This window comes from Polistes fuscatus, unplaced genomic scaffold (assembly GCF_010416935.1).
Source record: "Polistes fuscatus isolate 324 unplaced genomic scaffold, CU_Pfus_HIC Scaffold6, whole genome shotgun sequence".
NCBI lineage: Eukaryota > Metazoa > Arthropoda > Insecta > Hymenoptera > Vespidae > Polistes > Polistes fuscatus.
Genome location: NW_025113140.1, coordinates 7,075,291 through 7,091,187, shown reverse-complemented (window position 1 = coordinate 7,091,187; position 15,897 = coordinate 7,075,291).

The window sequence follows — 15,897 nt, the reverse complement described above, 5'->3', positions numbered from 1 at the left end:
AGTACGACGAGCAATGCTATTGGTTATCCTGGAAATAATAAATTAATACATATTTATTTATTATAACGAATGCAACAAGATTTTTTAACAAGAGAGAAAGACATTGATATTAGCAGATTAAAATATTTGTTTTTTTATTACATTTATCGATTTTTCTTTGCGTGTAATGTACATCATACGTTATGTATTGGCTACTGCGAAATAGAACGTCGAGTTAAAATGGAGCAATCGAAATACTAGTTATTAACTAAATTAGAACATTTTTTATTTTCTAATCTAATTGGTCGATGACAGAATAATTTTAAATATATTTAAGTATTTTACAAGTATTAGAAAGAATTTAATCGAAAAAAGTTTCTGTCGATAATGCAGCAACACGTATAATTATTCTAATATCCGCTAGAGTTCGCTTAACTATAATACAAAATATTTTTCAATTGTGACACTAGTTGCCAAATTTTTCCAAGTTTATTTTCGTGTTAATTATAAAAAGATAGAAGTATTAGAAAATGTCAGTGTTATTTTGGTAAGTAAGTTTTGTTTCTGAAATTATTGTACTTTGAATTCTATTTTTGTTCTTTTTGTCAATCATATAGTATAATATATTTCTTGGTTAGACAATGATATGACTTCAGAAATTATTTTCGATACCATAATTTAAATAATTTCCAAATTATATTTAATTTGTCAATTTTTTTGAAATCTAAGCTTTCGTTTGATAATTAATTTCAAAATATAAAAACAAATTTAAAGCTGTGTATTGTATAACTGGAAAAAATCGGATAGGATAGTTTTTTTGTTTAAACCAATATGGCACGAGAAAAATAAGGTTTTTGTCATATACTTTTTCTTTGAACATAAAATAATATCTAATAATAGTAATCTATCTAACAATAAGAGATCATTATTATTATTATATAATTACATTACATCATTTGCATATGTTAATGTTTCCTATAATATACTTATAATATTTGTTATATTTATAAGTATTACAAATAAAAACACATGTATCTTATTTTAAAACATGTAAATTACATATTAAATTCAACGACACTTGATAACATTATTATAAATTTTATAATATCATACACACCATGACACATTATCATCCAAATAGATCATTCCACAATATGCTGCAAAAGATGTTTGAAAAATAATAGCAAAATGTTATCTAGATAAAAAATAATTTGTTACAAAGAAAATTTCTAATTATTACATAACATTCGAAATGGCAATTAATTATATTCCCGCAGTAGATTAAAAAAGAACAGGATTTATTGTTCTTTTTCCTAATCAAAAGGTCGACGTCGAAAATTCATTTTTTTTTTTAATTCTAAAGATATTGAATATCAATAATTATGAAAGAACAGTTTGCAATGACAAATCTTTGGTCTTGTTGGAAGAATGTTGCGTCAAAGTAAATTGTCGAAGAAGTCAAGATGATTAAAGATGATCAAAACTTAAAAGTTTTTTTTAGGGTTCTCTTACAATAGTATAGTAGTGTAGCACATTTCCATCGACGTATCGACCTTGATGTTCCGTGGAAGCCCCATCATAGCCGCTGTCACACGCACAAGAGTCTTATGTCTAATCTTGTGCAGTGGCCAGCAGCTACACTGGGGTCCAATAAGTGTTCCTTGATCGCGTCTGTGATATCATTTTTTTCGATCTTTCGTTTAGTTATACATTTTGCCATAATAATCATTTATAAAGATTTAGAGAGTTGGAGTTTAGAGAAACGAAAGATCGTTTAACATTCGATCGATTCCTATGATTAAAAGAACGAATAAACAACGACAAATTTTGTTCATTAACATTTGTCTCAACAATTGCAACATTTCTTTTTATCATTCAACATTAAAAGATCGACCTAATTGATGTCTACTTCTCTTTATTTTTTAACAACGCGATCACGGACATTATATACGACATAGCTAAGGTACCAATTGCAATTGACATTCTTTAAAAGTGTCCGATATTTGATAAAGAAAAAATGTTAGAAAAATGTAAGATAGACAACTATAGATAGGATCTATGCATATTAGTTATGCGCGTGCATATAGTGCGAGAACATTTTTCCCGTTTGCTAAAATAAGTAAAGTAAGTCGGTAAAATACTAGAGCTGTGGGTGCTTGGACATCTGCTGGCAACTGCATAGCTCGGCTAGAACGTTTCAATTCGAATACAAAATTCAGTGGTTTCGATCTCTTCTCTTCAAAGTATATACGTTCGACTTACTAGAAACCTAGTGTCGTTTGCATATCTCACCGACTTTCTACCAAACTCTTTTTATCCTTTATTCTTTTTTTCCTTCCTCCCTTTTATTATATACGCGTATCCTTAGTAGTATCTAATATTACTTTTTTATTTAACAAAGAAAGAATAGAAGAAGAAGAAGAAGAAGAAGAAGAGATCGTACATCTCGAAGCCCTTTTCTTCCAAAGTTTCCCATTGCGTTCCTTTCTTTTAAATTTTAACATTTGCAATCCAAGAAGGATCCTTGCCGACGATCCATATCGGTGATCGAAAATCCAACGTTCACGTGATGCTTACAGAAGAAATTTCTTTTCCCGAGTAACTTATCTCGAGAAAATTGGATTAGAAAATTTGTCACAAATTTGTATCCTATTTCTTTTGACACAAACATTACGTATCCCTTAAAAAGAAAATTCAAAATAACAGAATCAAATAGAGAAACTAAGGAAGACAAAACCTTGGCGCAGCCCTTGACGGAAGAAACTGAAATATTGAAATATCGCAAGACTTAGAAATGGCGGCACTTAAAAAATCGACGACAGCAAAAAGTCATCGAAAGACACTGCACGAACAATAATCGATGAAAAAAAATGTGAGTTCGCACTCGTTATTTCCGTTGCACCGTTGAAGCACAACTGCCGTTAGTTTCTTAGTTCACCCTTCGTTATATACTAACACACCACGTGGTTACTTAATCCATTGGCCAATGAAAGTATGGCTTTAGAAATAGGGGACCAATGATTGTTCCGCTTTAAGCTCGCAAGACACGTGTTTCTTCGGAAATAAGGGCACAGCCAGTATTACGAGCAAAATCGTATTTGCGTTAACCGAAGTCAGACATGATCGAATCGCATAGCTCTGACACACACGCTTCATACATACCGAATATCCAATTTTTATTTCACTTCATCTTTATCCGTTTACTATCTATATTTTGATCAACCCCCTTTACTTGTTTCTTCCACACGTGATCATCTCTACCTATTGAAAAATAAGATCACTTAGAATGATTTTTATTATTTCTTAGATTATTAAAACGAGTCTCGATGGGACCGTTTTTTCATTTCTTTTGACTATTTCGTTCGATGGTGTTATTCCATAACATGATTAAAATAGGATAGTTACTTCTATTTTTTGATTACAACGAATCTCGATAGGATTTTGATCTATTTATTTAGTTATATTTGAATGTTGATCGCGTAAACGAGTTTCCTAAATACTATTATATAAGTTTATCTTCTGACCCGACTAATGCCGTCTGGCAGTGGTGCCGTTGGTGGTAGTGTTTAATGATATTGTGAAGAGGTGAATCCTTAAAACGTACCCCACATACATACCGACGTGAAGCAATTACCCCGTTCGGTAAATAGTGGGATCCGGCATTAGGACGACCTAATTTTCATACCTGTCTCCCTGCCTGTGCTCCCTGTGCAGAAGAGACACTAACTCGTGGAATTCTTCTTTTTCATTCTTATTCCTCCTTCTCTTCCTCCTCTGGCACAGTTCTATCGCATTCCTTTTCTTCCTTCTCTTCCTTATCTTCTTACTTATCTCATCAAATAAATATTAATCGTGCTTTTTATATCCTGATATAGTTTCCCCTTTCCTTACGATTAGTTACAACAGAGAGATAGAGAGTGGAAGAGAAAGAATGAAAACTTATAGCGATCTTTCAAATATAAATAGACTCTCGTCTATAGTTCTGATTATTATAACATGATTATGTGATCTGTTCGAATAGATACACGTACATATATTATATAAAAACGTAATATTCTATTAAGTATATATTCCAAAATATTATCTTTTTACTTCCTAATTAAAAATTTCCAAATATATATAAAATACAAACAAATGTTCCAACAATCCTAATTAATATAATTATTAATAATCCTGTTCGCATTCGCACATACGCATAAATGAAAAAAGGGTTTTAATATAATTAAATGATAAGTTTCTTTCGTCCCTTAGATCATAACTCTGTAAGATGTAAGAAAAGAAGGAGAATAAGGAAAGCGTAGCAAGGTGAGATAGGAATGCGTCAGAGTGGACACGTTACGTCCCTGCCAATGTAGAAAGAGGGTTTGAGGGGTACACTAGGGGGTAACACTAGCCGAGTAAGCTCCAAACACTTTTTAGGATTCAGGGCTTAGCACCCTTGGCTCAGGCTTCGTCCGTCTGCCTGGCCCAACCTGCTTCTTCTCCACTGACGGTTACTCAAACCTATTCTTCTCCTTTTCTCTCTTCGTTGAATCATGTTTCAGTTTTTCTTTTTTTTTTTTCTATTCTCACGAATTCAATTGTCATTCAATTTCATACATTTTCATAGTCGTTGATTAAAATGTTCAACTCAACACAATCCGAATTTATTATTAATTAATAATAATTTCTATTTTTTGTTTATACGCGTAAAAATAATAAAAAATTAAACATAAATAATCGTTCGAAGCGTTGACCGCCACACAAGTTTCATAAAATTTGTCGCAGAGGCTACAATTTGTAAATCAAATTTCAAACGATATACGAACGATCCTCGTAATCCCATTGAAAGAGCAAACGTCGTTCACAGGTGACCAACATGGCGGTCAACGCGTCCATTCAATTTTTATAACAATTTTTTACTTACACTTTTTTTTTTGGTATATTATTATCCTTTTGGATTATCCGAACTAACTCGTCGATCATATAGGTACCCATCTTAAGTTTATGTCATATTTCATATCGCAAATTTACAATGAAATAAGACAGAAACATAAGACGGCTTGCCTATTTTATACTTCTTTTTTATTTCTTCTTTTCTTTCTTCTTCTTCTTCTTCTTCTTCTTTCATTTTCTTTCTTCTTCGATTTGTCTTCCTCTTGAACTTAAATTTATATTGTTAAATGTATTAACGTTTGACGCCGTAGAAGTTAACGGCGAAATCGATCGACAATCTTTTTCCTGGATTGTTTTTTACAATATTATAATTTCATATGTAAAATACAATGATATATATATATATTTTGATTTCCTACGCCATTGTGTATAGAATCGGTTATACGATACAGTGGACAACGAACCACGCGGCAGCTCTAAAAGATTGGGTGTAACGTGACAGGAGGGTTGACAAAACGAACTTGGGATTTCTAATTGAGAAATCATTATTAAAATAAGATCTAACTTTTGTTTCTCCCCCTTCATTTTTCATTAATTTATCAATTATATTCGCCGTATGCGACTTTAATTTCAATGCGCATCGTTGAATATTTTTACAGATTGGTAAATGATTTTAAAAATCAATTACAGTTTTTCTTCTTCTTTTTTTTTTTTTTAGATTACAAGACTACGATTATAAATTTCAAGCCTATCAAAAGTTTCGAAGAAAGTAACTGATTTTTAAAAACATGTAGGAACTGTTGGTTCGCCGACAAAATTTCTTTCCTCCTCCTCTTTCTCTCCTCCTGTATGATTTTATTCTATAACACATTTTTATAAACAAATGACGTAGGAAAAATGATCGGCATTTTATTCGTTCGAACATGAATTAACGCAAAAAATAATGATTAGAAACAATTAAAGGATATTATTTTGTTCGGAAGTGAAAAAAAGAAATACGTTCGTAGACCAATAGCGTAGGTTCTTCCGGACGTAAAGTTGCATAAGAAGCCTTAAATCTGCTCGAGGTAAACGGGATTAATCCTAGCTACCCCACGGGAAGCCTTGTCAATTTCATTGGCGTAGAATTCTCATATGTTTCTTTTTTTCTTATTAATTTAACATTTTTTCGGGAGTTTTATTCGAGGATCGATAAATCCGATGATCGACGATGCAGCTTGATCATTTTCACTTTTCATAATTTGCAACAGTTATTTATTGATTTCTTTTGTTTTTTTTTGCATTAATATACGACATTCATCGATGTTTCGATCATTGAACGGATTTTTATAATATCGTAAGAAATTGTGCGTTAACTCAAGCCCTATTTCGTATACAAATGCAAATATCGCGCGCATATACATTTTGAATAATTTTTTAATAAAAATATGATTTTTGTATGTAAGATAAAGATAAATTTGTATATAGAAAATAAATAAAATAAAAAAAGTAAGAGAGAAAGAACGATTGTCTGTCCGGCCATACGCTACTTACGTTTCGCTTCGAGTAGAGTAGTCATAGATTATGTCAGACACCACGATAGTCGTGCATAGATCGATGTGCCTAGAGATGTCCTAAGAAACTCGTCCGGGTCGTTACTCTTTGAATAATGCAATTTTTTATCACGTTTATCGATACGCAATCCTGTGTAGGATGGTTTTACCAACGTTACAGCAGGAACGTTTGCCTTCCGCTGCATTTACCAACTTCTGCACTATCCAGTTACTGCACTAACGTGTGCCCAGCGAACCCTTATCGACCTACCTCGGTATTACAGTTTCATACCAGTTCCATCTATTCCCACGTTCTTTCTTCATCTTTCAGACACTCTCCTTTATTTACTGAAAAATCACTACATTTATTTATTTATTTTCAAGCTCAAAATTTGCATTATTAATTATTAACAACAATTTTGTCAATTTGTAAAATTGTAATTTTAATTTTATCTGCGAAAAGATATTTGTTTTATTCTTTTTTTTTTTTGACGATACCTACCCAGTACAGTTATGCTTATTTTCTTGATTATACTTTAATGGATTTGTAAATGAAAATTGTTAAACCTTTTGGATGATCCGGTCTCGGGTTAAAACCTTGTACCTTTTAGATTTTCAAACCCTTAGATTAACCTTTGTCAGAAACGACTATTATATATTATAAAAATAGAATTGTTTCATCCCTCGTAACATTGATGATGCAAACTTACTTACACTTAACAAAAGCTAGATAATGGGCTGGTGATAAAAATACTAATTAATGACGTCACAATGCAGAGTCGCGATTGTCGTCATCGTCATCGATTATAGATAATTTTTTTGTTCTTTCTCTAATCATCGAATATAGGATTGGACCCGATAATGATAATGTCAACAATCAAACTATACATCGATGACGTGCTAAAATGTTGCCTTTGACGCGACGTCAGAATGCGATACGCCTGCGCTAGGGCACTGAACTCGTTCTCTTTTATCTTCAAAAGGGATGTTACGATATATCGATAAAAAAAAACAAAATAAAACTTACGAGCAAAAGAATCCAAGTAAAGATAAAAAAAGAGTAAATTAAAATGATTTTCTTACGAATGTGTGTAAAATGTTATAAAACTTTGCGTAAAAGATTGTAAATAAGTTGCATCGAAGTTGCAATAAGAAATATTTGAACAAATATATACGTACCGTTGTTTCATTATTCAATTAATCAATCGAATACGCGAGTATACGATGTATAACTATTTATAAAATAGATAAGTCCGGATAATAAAAATATGAGACGATGAAATTTTGCTTTGCGACTAGCGCAGACCTTTGTCACGTCGCGTTCAAACCGGGGTCGTTCGTCGGGGGTGGTTCTATAAATAGCTAGCGTCACCTTCCGTATAGGTATTCGGGTCAGAAGGAGAGATCGCGAAGATGAGCCAAGGGCGACTTACTTTTTCATCTTACCAACAACATTTTCTTTTTTTTTTTCTTTCAACTTTTCTCTTTTTTACGTTACTTTTAATGAATTTATTCAATTAATTTTCCGATTAATATATTTCTCTAATTGGATACCGTTTTGTTTCCTATTCTTTCTTTCTCGTGTTCCCTTTTCTTTCTTTTTTTGAAATAAAACATTTTGTACAAAATCATTGAAGAATATTTCAAAGAAAATATATTCAAATGTAAGCAACAATGTTTGAATCATCTGTATTGCAATATTTAACATTTCTACAATGTTTCATCGAATCTTATTGTTTTCTCTCATTCCTTTTAATAAGAAAGTATTCTCAAAAATAGAAGCAACATCTTTAATCATTTAAGATGACTCGTCCAGAGGGATATCGATATTACAAGAATAGATTTTAGCGAGGAATCGAGGCGTGTAGCGTAGATTTCATGCCCAACGAGGGCTAAAGCTTCAACTATAATTAATTTAATCATTGACATTTCATTCTTATTTTATTTTTATTTTATTCACGATTAAAAAACGCGACCCGATCGGGTTCGTTTCATTTCGATATAATATTAAATAGAAATATCTTTTCGATCGAAATAAATATAAATGCATTTGATTTGTTCGCGTACGTGTACGAAAATTGACGTAAAACTTAGTTCTTCGTAAGATTTGATAGAAATCGCGAACGAGCGAAGAAATAGAAACATCCGACGATGAGATACAAGCGACTTCTTCTTCTTCTTCTTCTTTTCTTTTTTGTTTCTTCTTCTTATTTTTTTTTTTCGCCTACTTTCTCGTTTTAAGAACTCGAGAAGACGCGGAGATCTCATAGGTTGACCTACTTTTTCTCGCGAACGAACGCGTATCCCATTGACCCAGGATGGGTTGCCAAGCAACGGCAGGCACACCATGGTACCCATTTACAAATCTTACGGTTAACAAAAAAAGAATGGAGGGGGGATCAATTTTTTGCCAACGATCGGCCTACTACTCTCTATTTATGTTAAATTTATTTTCTAATTACTCGTCGCGTATTTACTTTTCATCTATATAAAAAAAAAAAAACAAGCAATTAAACTAAAGGGGTTGTAAAATATAATAAAACAATTGAAGAAGAGAGAGGGTTGATTTGAAATAAAAAAAAAGAAAATCTTTCTTAAACACCAGCTTATGAAAAATCATCTTTTTGGGATAGAAAAAACAAGTGTAATCTAATGAAATAAATCAAACGTAGATGCACACTGATGCACTCGGAACACTCGCGAATATAATAAAGTATTAGATGGACGTCCTTGAAACGAATAATCGAAAGTGGACATCGTTGTTCGATAGAAGTGCTTTGGTTGTCGCGTGCCTTCGATTTCACTCTTTCTCTCTCTCTCTTCTACTGTACACGCGCACACACACACTAATACATATCCTCTGCTATCTTCGACTACTTTTCTTTCCCCCCAGAGACACACGCACACAATCACGCACACTCTGGTTCTTTCTATCTTCCAACCTCCCTCTTTCAGATGCGTGTGTCGTTGCCGTGACTTTTGGTGGGGAGAGATTGTGAATGACGCAAGTCATGGAATATGTAGGTCATCGGGTCATGGTACTCCATCCTTCCGTGGAATTCTCTTCAATGGGATTTTATTTATGAAAAAAAAGAAGAAGAAAAAAACCTCGACGTTATATCGCACCGTTCCCAAATCAATTTAATCGCAAATTTGTATACTAATTATCGAGCACACAATTTCGTTTCTTCAACGAACGAACAAAAATATAAAAATATACGAGAAGGAGGTATAATCGGTGTTATCAAAAAAAAAAAAAAAGAAAAGAAGGTAGACTTAAAAAAAGTGTTGTAAATCGAGTAGGTAGGATGATAGGGAAGGTGTAGGATGTGTGTGGGGGGGAGGAGGATGAATAGAACAACTCCTCGAACGTGAGACGTAAAGACGATCTAGATAAGCACCTTTATGAACGACCTACTTTAAGAAAAAGATCGAGCTACCTCGATGAGGTCGAAACTCGTGCTTCCAGTTAGATGGAAGATGACGTTCGAATATTCACAAATGTATATATATATATATATATATATATGTATTATATCTACGTGCATACATATCTTATAAATAATATTCAAAAAAGTTGAACGAAAATCGGAATATCGGATCTATAAATTATATATTACCTTGGTTTAATAAGCAGTATTTTTTGGGAGAAAGGAAACGATGAATGATTCGTCCTCGATGGGGTCGAAACTCGTGCTTCCAGTTAGATGGAAGATGACGTTCGAATATTCACAAATGTATATATATATGTATTATATCTACGTGCATACATATCTTATAAATATAATATTCAAAAAAGTTGAACGAAAATCGGAATATCGGATCTATAAATTATATATTACCTTGGTTTAATAAGCAAGTATTTTTGGGGAGAAAGGAAACGATGAATGATTCGTCCATGGCTTATGGAAGAGGGTAGTCAAGGCAAAAGAGAACGAGTGAGAGAGAGAGAGAGAGAAATATAGATATGTAGAAAGAAAGAAAGAGAGGGGCGACCTACCAGATCGGGCAGCCTTGGAAAACTGGGACTTTGAACCGGCGTGCACCCTTTCGCGATGACTATTTGCACCCTCCCCGAGCAGTGGCGGCGACGATATAGGGGTGGTGGGAGAGAGAAAGGTGCAAGCGCATATAGAGGTTCTGGCCCGTGACGTCAACGAGCTCCTGGCCAATCCTGCGACTGCATCTACCTACGTCATCACCTCCCCCGACGTGACGTTCATTCCAAGGAAAAGGGCGAGGAGAGTTGAGGGGCGAGGAGGGTTAAGCGGGACTGGCCGCAGGATGACGAGGGGGATGAGAAACGCACCATATTTTGACCCAATTAACGACGAGCTAAACGACAACCGTGAACATTTTTTATACCCCCCCCCTCCCTTTCGAAAATCCTTTTCGACCTTTTTTCCCCGAAAGAAAATCTCGATACTTTCTTTCGATACTATCTTTATCTTATCTTTTTTTCGATGCGTTTTTGTTTTTTTTTTTTATTTTACATTGTCGATAATACAACGGAACGATATTCGATTTACGGATATATTATTGATTTTACGTTAGATTTAATGTTTTATATTTGAAAAGGAAATTCTCTTTCCCCTGCAATGCGTCGTCGTCTTGTGCTTGCATTCAATTATCGACAATGATATTTAATGAATAATCTATCGGTGAAAAATTTTGATCAAGGATTTACGATCGATCGTAGAAATAGTTTGAATAATTTTGACAAAGTATAAAAATCTCGGTAACAGTTGTTCCCGTGTAATAAGTTTGAAATACGAAGGTCAATCTATTAAAAGATAAGTTAGAAAAGTTTGGTGTACTTTCTCTCGCGATATTCGGAGAAAATACTGGCTACGTGATTTTCCGAAACGTGGGCGTCTCGTCTGCCGAGTATTCCGTGTGGGCGTGTGTTTGGGTCTCTCGACCCTGCCACGTGTTCGTTCTTCGCGATGCTACACTACGCGGTTTGTTCGAATCTTTTCCTCCCCCCATCCCCACCCCCATCCCCATGAATAATTAGGATTTTTATTTTTCCATTCTTTTGTTCGTTTGTTACAAAATTTATTCCTTTTTTTTATAGCTACAAAATTTGTTCTTTCTAATACTCGTAAGAAAGGGAAAGTTTGATGAGAAGGACTGAAACCACCCCCGACCCATCTCTTTTACTCGTATCGATATAACGTTCTACTTATTTGGATTTTAGGACTTACCCCTTCTCTTTAGAACAAACGTTCCACACCAGGTTACCTTCGATAGATCGTATTTCTCTCACAAGAACAAACCAAAATTGACGAGAGATAATCGATGACAATTCGATTTGGCTGCTATCGAGGAACTCGTAACTTCCCCTTCTTTTCCTCTTCCTTTTCCTTTTTTTTTTTCTTATTTCTTCGTTCCTTCAAATATGTTGACAGATACAATTCACAATGCGTATACTTTGATCGTTACGAATAATTAGCGTTGTAGAATAATTTTTCACGTTTGAAAGAGGGAAAAAAGTAAAAAAAAGTGTATAAAAAATATACTTCTTTATAAATGGCGTATCAAAAAAAAAAAACAAAAGCAGCGTTCGTCTATCGTTGGAAGGAGGTTCGTTTCTATTTGAAAAAAAAAGCAAAGCGTAACAAGGGGTAGTAAAATTGTACGGAATAATGAAATAGAATATTGGCGTATTAAGGGTTGGAAATTTCGCGACGCGCGTCTCAGTGGTCGAGGCCGAACTGCAGTCGGGCCAAAGTCCGACGGAAGTCAGCGAGTTTCCACTCGGCGGCCGAGGCTAGCAGGTTTGAATGGAGCTATCACCGGATTGGTCGAGCGCTCGGTGACGTCATTGCATTGATTATCCCGCGCGCGCCGCACCACGTGGCCCTTCGATCCACTCTCTCTCACTTGGTTGCCAATCGCTCCGCGAAAAGGGTCAAAGGGTGGATTTAAGCGTTTTTTTTTCTCCCTTACACCTATCTTAAGATGAATCAGGACGAAAAGAGAACCCGTTTCGCGATAAACTTTTCCCCAAAATTTATCCCTTTGTGTCTGACCCTACGTATAATCTTAATTAATTTAGAGAACAGTTCATTTGATAAGTTAATATTCTTTCAAATATAATTTATATTAATCAAAAAAAGACAGGATAAGTAGATTTCTATTCTATAAATTAAAGTTGCAATAACAAAGTGTATTACATATATGATATACATTTATAAATAATTTATCGATTTAGATAACGTTATTTTTGAAAACTACTCGTTTTAGTGTATGATAAAATTCTTTTTATAAGCTTGCCCAAAAAACACCTATTTACCTGAAATATACAATTTAACGCTGACATATGTGTGTATATATATATATGCATACACGCATATATTGTTAAAATATTAAAACTCCATTCTCTAAATTCTATATAAACATTTTAATGATCGTACCAACATACGCTTATCTCATTGATAAAGTTTCATATTTAATATGCATACACATACACGCATACGTACACACACGCATTCATACCTGAAATATTAAAATTCCATTCCCCCGACGTGATCATTCCGAAAACTTAGCGAGAAACGCGTCTTAACAGTACGGAAGCCATCGAACGACTAACGATCTTTCTAAAAGTAAACAAACGATCTGATCTTATCATCTAAGAAAATGTTTTTATCGTTGATACATTTATTGATCGAAGTCGTCGTGGTCTATGAAAGGAGACCGAGTGTTTACGAAACGACTTGTTAATGTCACTAACGTTCGAGCCGTGATCGAAGCAACACCGTTGCGATATTTTGGCCGTTTATAAAGGTAATTGCATATATTCTATGTTTTAATTAAATATATTGCACATATACAGTTAGAGTCGTAGGTGTATTAGTGCCATTATTGTAAATACGATATTTACAAATTTTTCTAGACAAAAACATATTGCAAAGAAACGTTATATATTTTTAGAATCAAAAATATCTTTAATATTTATATTTTTGAACCGGTCAGTTTAATTATTTGACGTTAATAAAGCTAGTTAATTTAACGAATACACATAAACGTATTTAACAAAATACGCGTATGCGATTAGATAAAAATGGAAAGATCTTGGATCGATGGTAAGATTTTCTTGGATTTTCTCGACTTTAGTCGAATTTGCGAATAGTTTGTTCTCCTCCGGTTCGTTTTAGCTCTTGCAGTAGCAGCTATCTTGCAGCAGCAGTAGCAGCAGCAGCAACCTCTCTTGCACCACCTCGATCTCCTCCTTTTCCTCGAGGTGGGACAGCTCGACCGGCAAAATCTTTGCCACTTTCCTATTCGATCCTTTATCCTCGGAACTTTTATCTTTTTTTTTTACCCTCCATGCTTTTCCTAAATTGTTAAATCATTTATGAATTGAATTAATATCCGATCGATTCAAAATCATCAAATTTATCGTAAAACAACTCGCAGAATTTGTACGAATATTGTTCAAATAATTTCCTGAGAATCGTCGACTACGATTGGCCAATACATTTTCATATTAATTATTATAAAAAAAGAAAGAGAAAGGAATATTTTTAGTTTCATTGCAACGCAAGAGAAGAAAGCCAACGATAACGTCGTCGAGCCTAGCCGATTCGTTATGCACCGCATCGCATTGCATCGCATCGCATCGCACCGCACCGAACACACACACACACACACAGAAGGAGTAAGGGATGTAGGGTGCGCGGAGCAAAACTAGGTTACTGGAGCTTCATTCACATTACGCGGCCATTCATGAGATTTGCCAACCGTTCGGCTTTCAAACATCTTTCGTTTCTCCGCGACTTTTTCACAAACCATTCTCTCCAATTTTTTCCTAATATAGTTTAATTAACATTTATCAACGATAAACAACATCGAGAGATACGTTTTTTTAACAACAACAACATGTATCACGTTTCGTTCGTTATCGAAATCATCGTCGTCTCGACTCGAAACTTTTATTTAACAATTCTATAACGATACTTACAAATAATTTATAATATTAATTGTAAACGATTATATTATTAAATATTCCGATTAATTTTTATAATATCACGAAACACAACGAGTAAATATTTATGAATATAATTGTAAGAACAAAAAAAAAAGGACAAAAAACACAAAGATAAATGGAGATCGTTTTTATCAATCATTGTAAAATGGAATTAAGTATCGTTAGAAAGAGAGAGAAAGAGTGAGAGAGAGAGTGAGAGAGAGAGATGTTGGTTTTCTTCCGTGGTGCTTCTTTTTTCAATGAATCGGAGTCGTCCACGTCCACGTCCAAGTATATACCCAAGGAAAGCCGATGGGGTGCTTTACCCTCGCGACCCAGTTTCAACGTGTGACGTCACGTCCAACGTCATTGCCCGGGCGAAAGTAGGTCGAACGAACCCAGCCTGACTACCGGAAGGCCGATCGAAGAGTTTATTGAGAAATTCCCATGACTACGTCGTCTATGTCCATCGATACTCGCTTACGAGAACGATTAAGGCAATCGGAAGCTTCTTACTTTTTTTTCTTTTTTCTATTTTCGATTGTCCTAAAAGACAAACTCGATAGATCGATTTAACGTTTTTCATCCCATCCCGTACCTTTCCGTACTCTTCTTTTCTTTTTTCCTTTTTTTTTTTCTAAAAGATCGTATCATCCCCCCCCACGATCATTTTCGTACAAAAATAACGATATCAACATATTTTTTTACAGTTAGATATTTATTTAATACGCGAATCTTAAATTAGAAGATCAGGTTTTCGGATTGAGATTCGAAAAAATCGAAGTAAAAATCATTTGTTAAACGTACGTACTTTGCGGTGAGAGAATATTTGATTAATAAAATCAAATCCTATGGGATTCTTATTTGAAAAACGAATTGTTCGGAAGATAAATTACAAAGAATTGACCTTGCGTAAGAGTAATATCTATTCGTATCTAACACGATTAGTAATAGATACTATCGATACTATAATTGCTATTTAATAAATCTTTCAGTATATTACTCGTTCTAAAATCGAGTAAAAGTTATTTATTCGAAAGTAGATCGCTAAACCTGACCTTGCATGATAATATCTCCGTATGTGCCAAATATAGATATTTCCTACGAAAATATTTTTTACTCGCGTTCGATAAATTGACCAAAAATAAAAAAGAAAAAAAAAAGGAAACGAAAAGAATAGAATAACGCGTTACACCTGTCCGACACTTAGATCGCAATGCCCGTTGTTTTTGCATTAAATCAAAAGTTTCATAATATTAATGTCTATAGAAACGCGCATAAGTATACTAGAGTAAAGGGCTTTGAAATGGAAGAAGGGGGTGGGAAGGAAAACAGGGTGAGGGTGAAAAGGGGGACGGGGGGGAACGTGCCGGAAAAGGGGTATCGTGGTTAGGCGTAACGACACTGCTTGCCGCTGCTCGAAGAAAAGAGAAAAGTGGTGTTGGTAGTGGCGCTGATGGTGGGTGGAATGGGTGAAAGAAGACTGCTGCCAGAGGGAGGGGAGAGGTCGGTGATGGTTATTTTAGAAAGTAGGTCACC